Source organism: Schistocerca nitens, chromosome 2, assembly GCF_023898315.1.
Source record: "Schistocerca nitens isolate TAMUIC-IGC-003100 chromosome 2, iqSchNite1.1, whole genome shotgun sequence".
Classification (NCBI taxonomy): Eukaryota; Metazoa; Arthropoda; class Insecta; order Orthoptera; family Acrididae; genus Schistocerca; species Schistocerca nitens.
In genome coordinates, this window is record NC_064615.1 from 135,624,818 (window position 1) to 135,644,459 (window position 19,642).

Consider the following 19,642-nt stretch of genomic DNA (forward strand, 5'->3'; position numbering starts at 1 on the left):
CGTCTGATTCTGAACTTGCTGACTTAACAATTTTATCTCATTACGCAGTGTATTTTCCTGCTCCTGCACACATGCATCAAAACTCAACATGGTATTGCGCAGTGTTTCAATATCAGCTGCCGTTTCTTTAACAATCTCTTTCTTTACAACTGGTACTATCACCTGTAATTTACTTTCAATTATCGGTTCTAATTTTTCACTAACCAAAGGTTCCACTGATTTCTCTATTCTCTGAATTTCGGTATCAAATCTTTTCTCTATTTCTGTGACTTTTCTCTGAACATTTGTTATTTCAGTCCTAATGCTATTTACTGATTTGTTTACCTCTGTGATACGTTGGCTTTGCGTATTCAAAATATCTAAATTGGCTTTTATTTTACCAGATAGGTTTTCATCCAATTGGGATATATGACTAGCCATTTCTGCTTTCAAACTAGCATTCCCTTCTCGAATTTGCGCCATCATCCTATTTAACAAACTTGTTAATTCCATATCCTCTCCCTTGTGACTAGCATCCACAGATACATTGGGTTCACTTTTCACTACCTTTGGTTTCACTTCCCGTTCCTCCTGTCTTATGGGTGTGGATTCATCTATAAGATTTTCCAACCCTACAACAGTATCTATGGTCCCTAATTCTGGGTCTGACCTTGTAATGTTTTCGTCTTGCTTGTTACTATTCGACTCCATCTTATGCTGCTGTATTTCGTGCCTAATAGAAATGTTTATTAAACCAAGTATTACTTGTTTAACTCCTACTATTGGACTTTCTTTTGCTGCTTTGCAGGTTGTCGTCTTGAACTTACCAATTGTGGTATATTTGTCTACAACAGAATTTTAAATTTAAAATTTTCTTGAAACTACAAGTTTATATAAAACACTTTTATTGCAACCATTATTCTACAAACTTGGTAAGTCCTGTCACGGTCGCCACATGCGACCGAACCGCCGAATCCTTCCATCAGTAAATGGGGTATGTTCTCAACTGACTCGGTTGTTTTAACCCCCTCCACTGACGGAATGACCCGCTTCCTAATTCCGTATGTATAAAGCCAATACGGACTTGTAGCTGTCACGCCTTTGCGCTTACTGCTACGTATTTTAACCGTGAATAGCTCAGTCCTAATGGTAAGAGGTAGTAGTGAATTCACGTTGGTAATCTTTGAATACAGCACAGCTGCCACAAGCTCAGCTCACTTGTACTCCACTCCTACCCTCGCCATTGCACCACATTAACTAGGTGCTACGTGGACCTTGCTAAATTTACTTGCGTATACAATTCTGACCGTTACTCGCCAGTATTTGCCTAATGATTAGTACACTCCTAACCGGACTATTTCCCAAAGAGCTGTGATGATTGAACGGGTTCGATCCACGGCCTACAGTGCCCTACAGTTCACACGGTAACACTGCCTACCTGACCCACTTAACTTGGTAGTGAGCTTTTGTATCCAATCATCACTGCTAGCAGCAGTGGATAATCCTATCAGCACGACGAGAGCAGCAGACTTACCGTCGAATCCTCCTGAAAATACTTATAACTACGGTCGCCAGCTCTGAAGGAGCAAAAGAATAAATCAAATTTTGGCTCGTTTCAAAGTGAAACGGCTTGAGTTAAATTTAAACTTAATTCTGAATATTACTATTTCTGATCATTCTAGGTGAATCTACAAAGCAAATACTCTCTCAATTTCTGTGAGTTGGCTTGGTAATTACTACCAAGACAATTTATGCAACTTAGGTTAACAAATGCTATCCTTCAACTTATTTAATGATTTTGGATATTACTCTTTGGACAATTGATATTGAATTAGTTAAGTGACTTTACTTGAAAGGTTACTCAGAAAAATTTAAGTAACTATAAATAGGCGACTCATTCTGGTGTGACCATTGCTCTTTTCAACATTCTATACGCTAAAGTATTCTACAACCAAAAGAATTGTAAATGAAAGAGGCGATGGTGGCCTCAGTCTGATTTCACTATACTATGTTTTAGGTTACTACAGTTTACAATGAACAACATGCGTCGTAATTTTACTCATTGCTATATTCAGTTCTCTGCACTTGTATAAAAGAAAACTGGTATTCTCCTTTTACATGTATACAAAGTTCGACTTAACAATTGCAAGCAGTCTTGCCTTGGGTAGACGTGTCGGTTTTGGTGGTGAGACGCATGTGGCTAACGCAGCTCTTCACGCCTCATGCCCTTAATGGCGGCTGGAACTACGAGCTGTAGCACTCGTACAAGCTACTGCACGTCCGCCATAAAATCTGGGCGCAGTAACTCTTACAATCAGCCCCAGTGGCATAGAGGCGGCTTCAACAACCATTCGTCGCGTTGTACTCCACAAACGACGACGATATTCGCCTCTTCGCTGTTGCACAATCGCTTTTGCGTGAGCACAGTTACGCACGTCCGATCACGTCAACACTCCACAGGCCAATTCCTTGTTCAGTCCCTGTGTCTCCAGCTACCCCTAGCTACGCTCGTATCACCAAGAGTGGGGGCGTTCCCCTACCACCTTTTTACCGAAATCATTTAGTATTTAAGAATATTTATATTTATTACCCTGGAGTTCATACCAGTCATAATGATTTACTACTAGCGCTTTACAACATTAAATTACACAGTAATAACTTATAATTACCAAGAAAAAGAATACATTTGACTCCGAGAGCTTAGTGCATTGTCTGACAGGTAGCGCTAATTCCCAGTTTCGCCAATAGATGGCATCAGGGTGCACTCCCTGGCAGTCTCACACCAGCGCGCCCGTTTCCGACGCGCGGGCTCCAAATTACTGTCAGCCCACCATCATTTCAGTTCCGTTACAAGTTCTATTCAGCACCTCCTTATTAGCTACGTCAGCTACCCATTTAATCTTCACCATTCTTCTGTAGCATCACACTTCAAAAGCTTCCCTTCTCAACTTGTCTGAACTGTTTATCGTCCACGTGTCACTTTCCTACAACGCTACACTCCAGACAAAAACCATCAGTAAATACTTCCTAAAACTTATATCTATATTAGATGTTCATTAATTTTTCTTCTTCAGAAACGCTTTTCTTGCAATTGGTACTCTATATTTTATATCCTCTCTTCTTCTGTCAGCCGGCCGGTGTGACCGAACGGTTCGTCCCACAGTGCTTAGAGCCATTTTTTTTGCTTCGGTCATCATGTGTTATGTTACTGCCAATAGCAAAACTCGTCTGGTACTTTTATGTTTCGTTCCCTAATCTAATTCCCTCAGCACTCCCTGATTTAATTCGACTACCTTCCATCACACTTGTTTCGCTTTTGTTGATGTTCATCTTATATCCTATTTTTCAAGACGCTGTCCATTTTCAACTGCTCTTCCAAGCCCATTGGCGTCTCTGACAGAATTACAATATCATCGCAAACCTCAAAGTTTCTATTTCTTCTCCATGAATTTCAATCCCATCACCAATTTTTGTTTGGTTTCCTTTACTGCTTACTCAATTTACAGACTGAATAACATAGGGTATAGGTTGCTGACCTGTCTCACTCCCTTCTCTACCACTGCTTCCGTTTCACGCCCTTGGACTCTTATAACTGCCGTCTGGTTCCTGAACAAGTTGTAAATAGCCTTCCGCTCACTGTACTTTATGTCTGCAACCTTCAGAGTACTCCAATCAACATTGTCAAAAGCTTTCTCTATGTCTACATATGCTACACATGTAGGTTTGTCTTTCCTTAACCCATCTACTAAGATAAGTCGTAGGGTCAGTATTTGCTCGGAGTGTTCCTACATTTCTCCTGAATGCAAACTGATCTTCCTCGCGATTGGCTTCTACCAGTTTTTAAATTCTTCTATAAGGAGTTAGTGTCAGTACTTTGCAACCATGACTTATTAAATTTATAGTTCGGTAATATTCACACCTGTCTCCATGTGATGGTTTTTGAATTGTAATTATTACACTCTTCTTGAAATCTGAGAGATTTCACTTGTCTAATACATCTTGCACACGATTTGGAAGAGTTTTGTCATGGGTGGCTCTTCAAAGGCTATCAGTAGTTCTGATGGAACATCGTCTATTGCCGGGGCCTTGTTCGCAGTATCACATCTCTTCATCTACGTCCTCTTCCACTTCTGTATATCTGACTTCAAGTTCGTCTGCCTTGTACAGACCCTCTATAAACTCCGTCAAAAAAAAAAAAAAAAAAAAAAAAAAATCGGCTCTATCCCCCCCCTCTCTCTCTCTCTCTCTCGCTCATACGCACACACACGGTGTAAACAGCACAAACAGAAGTTAATAACGTACATATACTTCCTTAGGTTGGCGACACACAGTTAACATACCAGAGACGATGAAACACGTAATGGAGTAGCAATATTTACGCTGTAAAAAGAAGTGTACGACGAAATAGTTGCATCGAGTGACAGAAGAACGATAGTCCACCACAAAAAAGAGTGAGAAACATGCTGAACAGTGTGTGGATGGCGAAAACACGAAGAGGTGAATATTGAACAGTGATAAAAGTGGTAGTGCGACCTCCAGACCAGATGTGAGGAAACGCAGATCAGCAAATCGTAAGTAATTACATTTTTTTCAAAAAATCGCGAAGTGAACTGTTTGATAATCTATAACTAACAAAACTGTATCATTGTAGATCCCACTGGTGATGCCTTAAAACAGTAGAAGGCGAAACGCGTATGGATTAAATAAATAAATAGCAGCAGGAAAAGGCAGTTTGATTTGCAAAACAAGTATTTCCCTTCTTTGCTTCGTAATGGTTTTTCAATAGAGCTCCTGATATTCATAAGCTGCTTTATTGACGGTATCAATCTTTCCCCTACCGATATATACTTCTAAATCATGAGTACTAGGGGAAAATTGCTTTTAACTACTGATAATCAGTTGTGGTATATTCTCAGATGTTTTCTTCATTTTCATGTTCGGATCCCGTACAGTAACAAAATTTGGGGATGTTGCTGCTATGCTTCACCGTTTGTTCCACATGGTCCCAGGCATTTTCTGTGGGATTAACAACGGATGATTTAGCGGGACAGTAGAAGTGGGATATGGTGCCAGAGTGTTCGTCTAATAAGGAACGTTACAGAATCACTTCCGGCCAGAGCTGCACGCTTCCCATAGTACGGATTAATCTCATCCATGGGCTGTTCGGTGCATTCCCTGTCTTGCGTCGTTTGAAGCTGTTGTTTGGCCTACTGAAGACGCGCTACTTGATGTACCGTTATCAGTAATGGCCTTCTGTGATGTAGCCGACTCCAGTCGTCCATTAGATCCAGTTACTATCGCAGTAAGAATGAGATTTTCACTCTGCAGTGGAGTGTGCGCTGATATGAAACTTCCTGGCAGATTAAAACTGTGTGCCGGACCGAGACTCGAACTCGAGACCTTTGCCTTTCGCGGGCAAGTGCTCTGCCATCTGAGCTACCCAAGCACGACTCACGCCCCGTCCGTAGCTCTGCAAGGTTCGCAGGAGAGCTTCTGTAAAGTTTGGAAGGTAGGAGACGAGGTACTGGCAGAAGTAAAGCTGTGAGGACGGGGCGTGAGTCGTGCTTCGGTAGCTCAGATGGTAGAGCACTTGCCCGCGAAAGGCAAAGGTCCTGAGTTCGAGTCTCGGTCCAGCACTCACTTTCACTCTTCCAGGAAGTTACTGTCGCAGTGTTTGTTGCGAAAGTGGTTGAGATGGACTCTAACAACAATTCCTGACGCTTTTGAAACCGATAGTCACTGACATTCTCCCTTTCCTATCGGTTAGCATCTTTTTACCACCACTGGTTTTTAGCCGTGTTATACGGCTGCGAATGGTACACTGTATGCGGTAGGCACGTTGGACGGCCCAACAAATCGGGCTACTCTCGTTCAAATGTGGACATGGGCACGTTCACACGCAACAGATCGTCCAGAATGAAATATTTACTCTGCAGCGGAGTGTGCGGTAATATGAAACATCTTGGCAGATCAAAACCGTGTGCCGGATCGAGAGTCGAAATCGGGACCTTTGGCTTAAGTGGGCAAGTGCTCTACCGACTGAGCTACCAAACCACGACTCAAGATCCCTCCTCACAGCTGTACTTCCGCCAGTACCTCGCGTCCTACCCCACACTTTTGATCTGCCAGGATGTTTCATATCAGCGCACACTCCGCTGTAGAGTGAAAATTTCATTCTGGAAACATCCCCCAGGCTGTATCTAAGCCATGTCTCCGCTGCATCCTTTCTTCCAGGAGTGCTAATCTTGCAAGTTTCACAGGAGAGATTTTGTGAAATTTGGAAGGTAAGATACGAGGTACTGCAAGAAGTACAGCTGTGAGGACGGATCGCTAGTTGTGCTGGAGTAGCTTAGTCGGTCGAGCACTTACTCACGAAAGACAGGGGTCCCGAGTTCGAGTCTCCGTCCGACACACACTTTTGATCTGCAGTGAAGTTTCACAACAGATCGTTTCTGTCATTCTCTCACGTCTCCAAGTCAAATAATTTTACTGTGCCGATTCTATACAAGCACTATCACTTACAGACGCATCACTGCCATGACTGATGTCCCTATGAAGAGTCGCATGACCACCTACTACTAGTTCTACACGTTGTACGGTTATCGTAAGTGAACATTGTGGTCTTTTAAGAAGAAGGTTTAATTTATAAAACTGGATATAGGTACATATTAATAAAATGTATATACATGCGCATGTATATGCTTATGTTCCTCACCTCATAAATCACTGGGTCGATTTCAACCAAACTTGGTACAAATACCATTTACTGTCTGGAAAGGATCACTGTGGATTAAGAACCCCCCCCCCCCTCCTAAGAAAGGGGTGGGAGTGAAAAAGGACAGTAGCCCACGACGCGAAAAATACCCATAATTTAGGGCTCCAGTATTTGCGAATGAGGGCACTTACAGGCTTGAAACAAACTTTACATATAATTTCAAACCCTTACGAAACTTTTTCTCGCTGACGACGCCCACAATGCGATGAAATAAATTCTAAATTTGTGGTAAGTTCTATGGGACCAAACTGCTGAGGTCATCGGTCCCTAGGCTTACACTCTAGTTAATCTAACTTCAACTAACTTACGCTAAGAGCAAGACACACACCCACGCCCAAGGGAGGACTCGAGCCTCCGACGGGGGTAGCCGCGCGAACCGTGGCAAGGCGCCTAGACCGCACGGCTACCCCGCGTGGCAATACGATGAAAGGAAAAAAGTTTGTCGAGTACTACATTTTCGCTGTTCATGCAGTGAAATTTCCACACAAAGCATGACATTTTATTGCTTCTTTACTACTAATTGTATTCGTGACACATTCTATATACAGTATTCACATATACCATTGAATGTACCAGAAAAATTACACCATTGTACGACACTTAGTTCAGGAGATACGATATCATAAACACTGAGATGCGTGAAAAACTGGCGCATCATGCATGACGTTTTACTTGATTACTTCTTTACTACTGACTCTATTCAAACATATTTCGCAGACAGTAGCCATATATAGCACTGGATATACCTGTAAAATTACGTCATTGTATAGCATATAGTTCAGGAGATACCAAGTCATGATTATTAATGGTGGTGGTAGTTAGTGTTTAACGTCCCGTCGACAACGAGGTCATTAGAGACGGAGCGCAAGCTCGGGTTAGGGAAGGATTGGGAAGGAAATCGGACGTGTCCTTTCAAAGGAACCATCCCGGCATTTGCCTGACACGATTTAGGGAAATCGCAGAAAACCTAAATCAGGATGGCCGGAGACGGGATTGAACCGTCGTCCTCCCGAATGCGAGTCCAGTGTGCTAACCACTGCGCCACCTCGCTCGGTTCATGATTATTAAGCTGCGTGAAAATGAAACTGTAGGGCGAAATTCGCTAGAGATACAGGTGTGTGCAAATACAAGTGAGATATGTTAAATATGTGTGCAATACATTTAAATGTGGATATGCGAGCAAAGCCTGGTGCCGCATCCAGCGCCCAACTTCTGGCGTTGCAAAGTGCATGCAGCGCCGCTCTGCTCCCATGACTACCGATATTTCATCGTCATCGCTACATCTGCTGGGAACAGCAGTCTTGCCCTTTTATTAACTGAAAAGATAAGATTAGCTTGCCAGATCGCCTTGCCTATTAAGCTCTTTCCTAACTGAAATGCTTGTAACTGTGATAATAATATCAACTTTTAACACGAGAGACCAATAGCGAATTCAACTACCACAGTCAGCAGAAAAAAGGTTCAGTTCGTATCAAGTACGATGAAATTAATTTATGGTTACAGATATGTGCCGGCCGCTGTGGCCGAGCGGTTCTAGGTGCTTCAGTCTGGAACGTCGCAGTTACTACGGTCGCAGGTTCGAATCCTGCCTCGGGCATGGATGTGTTCGATGTCCTTAGGTTAGTTAGGTTCAAGTAGTTCTAAGTCTGACCTCAGATGTTAAGTCCCATAGTGCTCAGAGCCATTTGAACCATTTTGAACAGATATGGTTTTCACTTCGTGATAGCTCCGATCTTCATTACAACACACACTGACGTGAGAAAAATGATGGGGTACATCCTAATATCGTGCCGGACCACATTTTGCCCGGCATAGTGCAGCATCTCGACGTGACATATACTCAACAAATCATTGGACGTACCCTGCAGAAATATTGAGCCCTCCTGCCTCTGTAGCCGTCCACAATAATGAAAGTATTGCCGGTGCAGGATCTTGTGGACCAGCTGATCTCCCGATTATGCCCCATAAATGTTCTCTGGGAATCATGTCGGACGATCTGGGTGGGCAAATCATTCGTTCGAATTGTCCAGAATAATTGTCAAACCAATCGCGAACAACTGTGGCCCGATGATATAGGGCATCGTTGTTTGGGAATATGAAGTCCACGAATGGCAGAAAATGGTCTAAAGGTAGCCGAATATAACAATTTCCAGTCACTCATCATTTCAAATGGATCAGAGTACCCAGTCCATTCCATGTAAATACAGCCCACATCTGATCACGTGACGATTTGCAAGTCGTCTAGGATCCAGTCGACATAATCACGAGCCCAAGACAGGCGCTGCAGGCGATGTCGTGCCGTCAGTAAAGGCACCCGCTTCGGTCGTTTGTTGCCATAGCCCGTTAACGCCAAATTTTCCGCACTGTCCTAACGGATATGTTAGTCAGACGTCCCACGCTGGTTTCTGCTGTTATTTCTCGCACTGTTGCTTGCTATTAACACTGACTACCCTACGCAAATCTCGCTGCTCTCGGTTTTTAAGTGATAGCCGTCGGCCACTGTGTAGTCCGTGGTGAGAGGTAATACATGAAGTTTGGTATGCTCGGCACCTTTTGACACTGTGGATATCGGAATACCGAATTCCCTACGGATTTCCGAAATGGTATGTCCCATTCGTCTAGCTCCAATTACCATTTCGCTTTCAAAGTTTGTTGATTCCCGTCGTGCGGCCATAATCAGATCGGACACCTTTTCACATGACTCACCTGACAAGGGAACCTCCCCATCGCACCTCCCTCAGATTTAGTTATAAGTTGGCACATTGGATAGGCCTTGAAAAACCGAACACAGATCAATCGAGAAAACAGGAAGAAGTTGTGTGGAACTACGAAAAAATAAGCAAAATATACAAACTGAGTAGTCCATGTGCAAGATAGGCAACATCAAGGCTAATTCAAACTTAGCAGCGCCGTGGTCCCGTGGTTAGCGTGAGCAGCTGCGGAGCGACAGGTCCTTGGTTCAAGTCTTCCCTCTAAAGAAAAGTTTAATTTTTTCAGTTCATGTGACAAACTCTTATGTTTTCATCACTTTTTTGGGAGTAATTATCACATCCACAAGAAAACCGAAATCGGGTAAGGTAGAAGAATCTTTTTACCCATTCGCCAAGTGTACAAGATAGGTGGGTCGACAACATATTCCTGTCATGTGACGCACATGCCGTCACCAGTGTCGTATAGAATATATCAGACGCGTTTTCCTGTGGAGGAATCGGTTGACCTATGACCTTGCGATCAAATGTTTTCAGTTCCCATTGGAGAGCCACGTCCTTTCGTCTACTAATCGCACGGTTTACCAGTGCGGTCGCAAAACACAGACATTAAACTTATTACAGTGAACAGAGACGTTAATGAACGAACCGACACGATGAAAATAAAGAAATTAAAGTTTTCAATGGAGAGAAGATTTGAACCAAGGACATCTCACACCGCAGCTGCTCACGCTAACCACAGGACCATTGCGCTGCTGATATGAGATTAGCCTTGATGTTGCCTATCTTACGGATCATAGACTACTCAGTTTGTATATTTTGCTTATTTTTTCATAGTTCCACACAACTTCTTCCTGTTTTCTCGATTGATCTGTGTTCAGTTTTTCAAGGCCTATCCAGTGTGCCAACTTATATCTAAATCTGAGGGGGGTGCGATGGGGAGGTTCCCTTGTGAGTACAAATGACAGTTCCGCCAATGCACTGCGTTTTTTATACCTTGTGTATGATAGTATTTCCATCTGTTTACGTGGATATTGCTATCCCACGACTTTTGTCACTTCAGTTTGTACCCCCAGGGTGACGGACAAAATTGGTCGTATATTGCGAAAACACGGCGTAAAGATTATTTAGAAATCACCCAACAAAAGCAATGTGTGTCTCAAATCAATATCGAGAATGTATCGTATATCCTGTGCATATGGAACGATCTGTTTGGGAATGACTGGGCGAGGCATCAACACCAGAATCACCGAACATAAGCGCTGGGGTAGGTGGAGAACCCAGCCGTGGCTGAGGACGGGGTGTGTGCACCGTCCACACGATAAAATTATCCACAAACCTGACAACGGCTTCAGTCAGAAAGAAGAAAGCTGTAGAAAGTTTCAGCAAGCGACTGTTACAGGTAGACTGGGAAGAACAACACGGAAACGACTAGGAAAAGGTTCTCACACCTTGGTGCGACAGGTAGTGGGTAGGGGTTGGGAGGGGGGGGGGGAGAGGGAAAGCACAGGTGAGTGGTCATGGCGGGCAAAATGGCTACTGGGGTCCTGGAAGCTATAACGTACTGTAGTGACTCGGAAAATGTTTTAGCTTAATCCCCCTGGAGAGCTCAGTCACCCCATGTCTAACCGGTTTGCTGTGCCGCGTCCCCAGAGTAATAATACTTTTGGTGGATTTTAGTTACCCTGATGTAAGGTAAGTGGTCAGTTTGTGTACTTATTATGGAGAGGGAATATGACTTCGTTGTTTTTAATGAAAGTGTTTTGAACGTTGAAACACGTACGTATTCAGTAGCAGCGATGGCGAGGCATGACAGAATCTCTGACCAGAGAGTTATTTATCGTTGCTAGTCTGCGCTTGACCGCGCGAGAGTTCAGTGCAGTTCGAGAGCTGTAGCGCGAGAGTGCAGTTGCGAGGCAGTAGTTGTACGTAGCGAGACGCGAGAGCATGTAGCTAGTCTGTGCTAGTAGCGCGTACGAGACGGTCGCAGTTGTGTGTGAGGAGTCGGCGGGCGTCGACATGGGCCTCTGGTCAAGGTTCAGGACAAGGAGTATTTTTAAATAAGGTAACGAAGCAGCATTGCGCTCATCTGATAATGTAATGTATCTTAACTGTAATTAATTTGTTCAAGAATCGCCCCAATAATAATTTTGTTCTGAAAGCAATTTTTTAAGAAAAGAATCATTACAATTGAAACAATACTTCCTTTGGTTTTCCTGCCAGAATCAATTTATCAGATTTGCACAGGGCCTAAGGTCAGCGCAGATGACCTTATAAAATTTAGCAGGTTGATCTTAACGTTAATTTTGTAGGGACTTAACATTTTTTGCACATTTTTATTATCATTGAGTTTTACTACTGTGGGAAGCTAACGTTTGGCACTATTTGCAATTCTTATTCTATTCTTATCATTTAAAAATAATTACGGGTAAGTTACACTTAGCACGATGAGTATTCACATTTAAAATATTTTCTTTTTCATATTTTTGTGGGAAGGTTACACTTATCTCTATGTCCATTAACATTAGAATAAAGATTATCAAACATTTCTCTGGGGAGGTTACACTAGGTTCTATTCCCATTAACATTTAAATATTGTCTTTCGAAATTCTCTGGGGAGGTTACACTTGGCGACATCCAGACCAGGATCGTATTTCGTTGAGAATCTTCTGAGAAGTAGTCAGATATTTGCTCTTATTTACTTAATATAATTAGCATTTGGCGCAACGCTTTTACTAATTTTGTGACTTTCTTTCCTCAGGTCATCGGCAATTCGTTGCTTTGTTGTATTTGTGTGTTGCTTTTGCATTGTGCTTATTTCTTCTGTGAATAATTGTGACTATTGTAAAAATGCCGCGAAAGACTGTGAATAGTGTATCGCGAGGTATAATGAATGAAATTACCGACTTAAAAAACTTTACTGATAGTACTTGTGACACGCAGTGTAATGATGACAATCCTGCGTTCACTGACAATCAGTGCGTTCCAACCACTAATGATGATTTTTGTCTTAATGATGAACAAACGAACTCGGTTATGTCCTCTGTCGATTTGACGACAATCGATGACGCGGGGCGCCCTATTGTAATGAGCGCTGCCCAGCTTAACACACCCGGTTTGAAAAATTCAATTAACGTACAGACAAATTTTTGTAATGAAAATGGACAGTATACTGAAAGTACGAAGGATATATTTAATTCCGAAATAGCGACGCACAGTGGACATTCGATAAGCAGACCTTTTTGTGAGTCACAGAATATCCAAATGGATACACAAAACGTGACAATTGCAGATACACCATCAAACAGCACAGATAATAGAAATGCTAATTTTGGCTCGGATCCAATTATGGCAATGTTGCTACAATTTAGGGAAGATTTCAAACAACAGAGTGAAAAACAAGACGACCTTAGTAAAAAATTAGACAACCTTAATGCAGATAACAAACAATTTAAAGAAGATTTCAAACAACTTAGTGAACAGAACGAACACCTTAATGAAAAATTAGACAACAATTCCAGACAATTAAATGAAAAATTAGACAACAATTCCAGACAGCTTAGTGAACAGATTAGAGCCGTTGCGGCACAATGTCATGATACTAAGGAACAGTTACGCGAGGAAATTGAGTCTTGTTCGAGAAAAAGGAGCGAAGAAATTAGATCTGTTGCGCAAGAATTAAGGGAAATGCAAACAGCTACAACAGAAACACTTAGAGACGAAATTAGCGGAGTCGCTAAACAATGCTCTGAAAAGGCTACACAATTACGCGACGAGTTTAAAGCAATGACAGCAGAACTTTCGCGCACAATGGATGAAAAGATTGACGCGAAATTCGGCCAACAGAACGCTCAGATTGACGAGCGTTTTAATCACCACATACAAAACAGTGATACGCGTTTCCGCAAATTTATTCAGGATCAAAATAAAGTAAAACGTCAGGTAATGGAAACAATCACTGCACAGAGACAAGAAGATAAACGTAAAATGTTTGTGAAGGCAAAAACATACGTAGACAACAATATTGCTACAGTGTCCGACGAAATTAATACCATCAAACAGTTGAACATAGAATTACGTGAGGAAATTTCTGATCTTAAATCAAAAACAGATACACACACAGCTGATATTCAGACAGTGACAGACAGATTCGAACAATTAGAACTAACACAGGATTCCGATGTCGTGAAACCACACGTAAATTACAAAAACAGATTAATGCTTCTGACAGTAAAAACGATGACCAGGCAAAAATACTGACTGAAAAATATGATGAATTGGCCAGTCGTTTTGATGTTATCGAAAGTACTAATGACAATAAATCAGACGATACCTCACCAGTTTAATTTAATCAAACACCTGAATTTCAAAATCTTCAACAGACAATCAATGAGATAGATTTATCTAATAACACATTGCGTAGAAAATTGTCAAGTTTACAGCAAGAAGTAACAGAGATGAAAAATATTTCAGTTAATAACACATCACAGCAGATGCCACTTTGCGAACAATTGTCAGACTCACGCAGTGCGTATAATTTGGGTAATCTACGGAGAGCACGGGACTTAGATTCCGAACAACCACAGTTCAATAGATTCTCATACAATCATGAACATGTTCCATCATATAGAGACGATAATTTCGATTACAAACATTTTCTATCAGTGAGAAAATTTAAAGTGTTTAAAAATGACAGAACTCATATTCACCCACTGGATTGGATTCAACAATTTAGCTTTGCCTTTCCACCGACTTGGCCCGTTACGCATAAACTTGAATTTATTTGCAGTTTTTTGGAAGGCGAACCGGCAACTTGTATGAGACCGATCACGAGGCAATGCTATTCGGTAGAAGAGTTTCAGAATGCTTTTCTATCAGCGTACTGGTCGAAGACGACACAGCGCGGAATTAAAGATCAATTAATTAGTTTACCAAATTATGAGAACTCCAATTTTTCCACTGTCACGCAATTTTTTGAGCACATGGTCCAACAAAACCAGTACCTAAGTGAACCGTACAGTGAATCTGCACTTATACAATTATGCATTTCTAAATTACCACGGTCATTAAGAGTGTCACTTTCAACGGGTCAGCAAAAGGAAAATATTTCGGCATTCAGGGATCTGCTGCAGGTTTTAGAAGTGCAGCAATCAGACTATTCCTTCGTAAACAAAAATTTTTCATATAACAACCAAAGCCAACAAACGTACAACAATTACGATCAGCCACGTAATTTCAATAGTAAAAGTAACAGACGGTTTAGGAACGACAACCACCAGAACTTTAATAACAGACAAAATTTAGATTATCAATGTCGTCAAAATTTTCAGCAACAGGAACCACATTTTAGTAACAACAGAGGTTTTTCACAACAACAGCAACAAAACCAGCCGGTTAGCTTACCTAACCAACAATGTAGTACACAAGGTCAACCTAACTTTAATGTTTCGCCGCGTGGACGTATAGTCCCAACTGCAACAAATAGTAACGCACGCCGGCAAGGAAATAATTACGTGCAGAAAACACACTACTTCAATTCCTATCGCAATGCACCGTATAGGAATGACTATTACGACAGACGTAAAAATAATGAGGACAATTTTCAGCGTACATCTAACAACAGTCGGTCATACCAACAGCAAAATTATCCACAAGAACCTATTCTCATGAATGAACCCGACAGGAGGTATCATCCAGAGCGTAATACGTCTGGAAGAAGTAATAGAACAATTCAAATAGTAGAAATGCCACAACATCCTCCTGAAAATAGTAACACGTCAGATAGAATCTGACTAGATACTGTACAGATCGCATCTTCCAGTAACACAAGCACTACTTTAGACACGCAGAATGTTGTTCACGAAAATGTAATTACTTTTGACGATATCAGAGACACTCTTTTGCAGGAAAGACCAGTTGTTCAGAAAACCATTTCACATCATGTTATCGAAGTTAAAATTGGTTCATCGAAATTTTCAGCAGTAATCGATTCTGGTTCACCTATGTCAGTAATAAATGAAGAAACTTTCAACGAGTGTAATAAAGAGAATACATATCCTACATTACCATTAGGCAAAACGAAAGTAAAAGGAGCAGTATCGAGTAAAGGTGTAGACGTTAAACTACAGACGCATTTATCATTTTGTATTGCAGGTCATACTTTTCACTCAAATTTTTGGATTGTTCCATTATTGACAACAGACGTTATTTTAGGTACGAATTTCCTCGTACAACACGACGCAGTTATTGATTTTCAGAATTCTTATTTAATGTTGAAGGATGAAAGTGTACAACTTGCTTTAGAATTTCAGCACTCACTATCTGCGGAAGAACAAACAATTAATCGTACAGAGGTCATTTCCGTATCACGTAACATAGACTATAATTCCACATTGTTCACTGATACGTACGTACATAACTATAACACTCCAGACGAAGCTGACTACGACGTAATGCAAATGATTTCTGATAAAGTTAAACAAAGCAGTGCAAATACAGACGACGAACGCACGCAGCTACACAAAATTCTTTTACAGCAAGCTCCAGTTTTCGACAACGTTCCTGGTACTATGTCCGGATTTATGTATGAATTTCAAGTCAAACAGCACGACACATTTAAAGCTAAGCATTATCCTATTCCATATTTTCATAGAGAACAAGTTAAAAAAGAATTGCAAGATATGCTCGACCAAGGAATTATTGAACCGACAGTTAGTCCGTACATAAACCCGCTACATATTGTTAAGAAAAAAGATGGCTCACTTCGCCTTGTACTTGATTCGCGTCACATTAATGACATTATTATTAATGAAACAGATCGACCACAGACACTAGAGGAACTTTTACAGAAATTTCATGGTACGGCTATTTATTCTACACTAGATTTGAAATCGGGATTTTGGCAAATTCAACTTCATCCGAATTGCAGAAAATACGCAGTATTTCTCCGTTTTGGTGACTGTTATCAATTTTGCAAATTACCATTCCGATTAACTATTTCTTCAGCAGCTTTTATTCGCGGTTTGAACACAGTACTTCCGACAGAACTTAAAGACAGAATCACGACGTACGTAGACGACATTCTTATCGCAGAAGCTAACTGGTCTGAACACAATCTGATTTTAGAACGACTGTTGCAAACTTTTCATGCACAAGGACTTCCAGTTAATCTCAGTAAATCGCATTTTGGTAAAACTTCTATAAAATTTCTTGGACACGTAATTTCAGCAGAAGGCATTGCGCCTGATCCGGAAAAACTTCAAGCTCTACGTGACATTACTGTTCCTTCGACGAAGAAGCAACTACGCAGTTTTTTGGGCTTAATTAACTTTTTTCGTAAATTTATTCATCACTCTGCTTTAGACACACCTAGATTATGCCAATTGACAGGTAAAAACACTATTTGGTCCTGGGATAAGCAGGCACATTCTGAATTCATGAACCTGAAACATGCTTTGTTGAATGCACCACTTTTATCGCACCCAGATCTTACCAGAAATTTTTCCATTGCCACCGACAGTTCTAACACCGCTTTAGGCGTACATATTTTTCAGGAAATTGAAGAAGATGGCTCTACAGTAATTAAAAACATCGCATTTTCAAGTCGCATTCTGTCACCTGCTGAACGAAATTATTCTGTTACAGAACTGGAAACGTTATGTGTTGTTTGGGCTTTTACGAGATTTAGGCATTTTCTTTATGGAAGATACACTACAGTCTACACAGATCATAGAGCTATACAATTTTTACTTTCAGCTAAATTCACACACGACAGATTAAGCAGATGGATGCTTTATTTACAAGAATTTAATTTTACAATAGTTCACATTCCCGGCACACAAAATGTTATAGCAGATGCACTATCCCGTTCTCTCAGCAACAATCAGCAAGACATCGCAACCAACTTCTGCAAAGGAAATTTCAGCGTTATGTTCATTCAGCAAGTTGCATTTGAAAATTTTATTTCGTCGTCATTACAAGACATAGCAAAAGAGCAAAATAAAGACAACGCGTGGAAAGAAATTAAACACCTTTGGCAAGATAGGAATAATGTTACGATTAGAAACCATTACACTGTACGCAATGACATTCTATTTCGCCGCTCTCATCCTGACAACAACAATTGGTTATTATGCATTCCTGACGAACTTGTTAACAAATTAATCTGGTACACTCATTTAAGTTATGCACATTACGGAGCCAGAAAATGTTTTCTTATACTGAGACAGAACTGTTATTTTACCAACATGGAGAAACGTATTCGACGAGTTTTAGCGTCATGTAAAATCTGCCAGAAAGCTAAGTCAGACACAACTTCACATATTCCTCCATTATATCCCATTGTACCTGTTAAATTAAGACATATGGCCGCTGTAGATATTTTTGGTCCGATTCCTAGAACTAATAGAGGTTTTTGCTACATCTTTGTCCCTGTTGAACTCACTTCAAAATTTGTTACCTTCACTCCGTTACGCAAAGCTACTGCTAAAACCGTTTCGAAAGCATTTTCTATTTCATGTAGGACATGTGATGAAAGTAATTTCCGATAATGGATCACAATTTCGTTCTGCTATATGGACACGCATGTTACGAGCTAGAAACATTTCTCCGATTTATATATCCAAGTACCATGCTTCTTCGAACCCCTGTGAACGATTAATGAAAGAAATTGGCAAACTGTGTAGAATATACTGCCACAAAAGACATATTGATTGGGACACACACATACACTCATTCCAGGATGTAATTAATTCCATTCCAAATGAATCCACTATGCTATCTCCGTCTGTTATACTGAAAAATGTTGAACCACCTAACAAAATTAAAGAATTAGGAAACTTTCCTACATCTCGTCGACTACGACATCGTGAAATAATTGACATTGCGCTGAACAACATCAAACGTGCCGCAGAGCGCCGGAGAAGACAACAAAAACAGGTTTGTACACGCTGTGACTTTCACATTGGACAGAAGATATTAGTACGTACGCACTATTTATCCAGCAGAATAAAAGGTAAGTGCAGTAAATTTGAACTTCTATACACAGGTCCATATCGGATTCGCAGCATTCCTCACCCCAATGTTGTACATGTCGAAACTTTGAGAACCAGGAAATCGAAAGGAAACCACGACGTCTCCAACGTTAAACCCTTTATTGAATGAACATACTTTATGATTTATCACACTGTAATACATTTTCCAGATACTTATATGAACACTTATTGATGATTATCGTATTTTTTCTTGGCACGTGCCCGGCAAGGTAAGGTTAGCAGGTCGCTCTTCTTGTCGTTACACATCAGACCGTGCACATTTTTCCAGATGAACTTACACATTTTATGACCACTTATGCAATTATATTCACATGACTACCTATTGATGATTATTGTATTTTTTCTTGGCAAGTGCCCGGCAAGGTAAGGTTAGCAGGTCGCTCTTCTTGTCGTTACACATCAGACCGTGCACATTTTTCCAGATGAACTTACACATTTTATGACCACTTATGCAATTATATTTATGTGACTACTTATTGATGATTATCGCATTTTTTCTTGGCAAGTTGTCATCATTTGTTTATGTATGTACGATTGTTTCATGTTTGTTTGTATGCACTATGAAATGGTTAAGATATAGCAAACACCAGTTGACTTTGACATTTTTTGCCCTATGATATCTCAACATCGTGACTATTTTACATTTTTTTGCTGCTGCATTGTGATATTCTGTGTACATTTTTGCCTTTGAACACTGTCTATGCTTTTGACATATTACGTTTTCTGTCATGTTATGCTGTATGCTTAATTATGTTACCATAAACCAGTCATTATTTAGTGAGTATATGATGTAAATGCAAGACATTAATCTTTGTTCATCATTTTCAGAAAGAAATAACGTGTAAAGGAAATAAATTAAGCAGAAATGGGAATTTCGCCTACGAAATAGACGAAAGAAGATACAAAAACCTTATGAGGAAGAGTAAATGGATCAGAATTAACAAGCATTAACAAGAATATACTATATACATCGTAGAATAGCAGTCTTAACTAATTTTTTCTTTCAGAATACGAAGCGATTGATGCAGGCTGTCAGACAGAACTACACATCTTAGTTTTAGTGATGAAATATGATAGAAATAAGGAATAATTGTCTAATGAATAATGAAGTGACTTTTTTGCAGATG